The sequence below is a fragment of the Propithecus coquereli genome, unplaced genomic scaffold (genome assembly GCF_000956105.1).
Source record: "Propithecus coquereli isolate 6110/MARCELLA unplaced genomic scaffold, Pcoq_1.0 Scaffold342, whole genome shotgun sequence".
Lineage (NCBI taxonomy): Eukaryota > Metazoa > Chordata > Mammalia > Primates > Indriidae > Propithecus > Propithecus coquereli.
This window is the reverse complement of record NW_012149086.1, coordinates 992,211-993,053: the sequence shown is the minus strand read 5'-3', so window position 1 is coordinate 993,053 and position 843 is coordinate 992,211.

Below are 843 nucleotides of genomic sequence, written 5' to 3'. Positions count from 1 at the left end.
GTATTTGCAGCCACTCCCCAGCACTAGCATCACCACCTCAGCTCCACCTCAGATCATCAGGCATTAGATTCTCATAAGGAGCATGAAACCTAGATCCCTCACCTGTGTAGTTTACAGTAGGGTTCATGCTCCAATGAGAATCTTATGCTGCTGCTGATCTGACAGGAGGCGGAGCTCAGGCAGTGATGCAAGTGATGGGAAGCAGCTGTAAATACAGATGAAGCTTCAGTCTCTGGCCCACTGCTCACTTTCTGCTGTGTGCCCAGTTCCTAACAGGTCACAGACTGGTACTGGTCCATGTCCCAGGGTTTGGGGACTGCAGTTTTAGAATTAGTGAAGTATGGGTATCCTAGTTGTTATCAAAGAGCACTGTTATAATAGAAATCTTCAAAATGAATAGCATCCTTGTTTCCTTGTTGAGTGTCCTTTAACTTTCCAATCAAATACATAAAGTTAAACTCAGTTGATATCCCGGTGTGGACCCATTCTTTAAAAACCTACCTGAGCTGCTATTAATCACTTTGACCTGAACTGTGAGAAATAGGAGTAAAAATTTGATACAAGATAATTTCAAACATCAGCTAAACCCTTTGGGAATTTTTTCCAAACAAGACTTGGATATGGTTACAGTTGCTACTTAAGAAATAAAGGAAGGAAAGTAAGATTAGTGTTTCCATACAGTTTGACAATTCCCATTAAGAGAAAATCATCTGCAAACACATCTGTACAGTGTACCTAATGTTAGATGGGAATTACCCATGACTATTGTGCTTATTAGTGCATATAGGCAATTCAGAATTTAAATAAAATCCAAGGCACCAAATTTGGAGAAAACACTACATA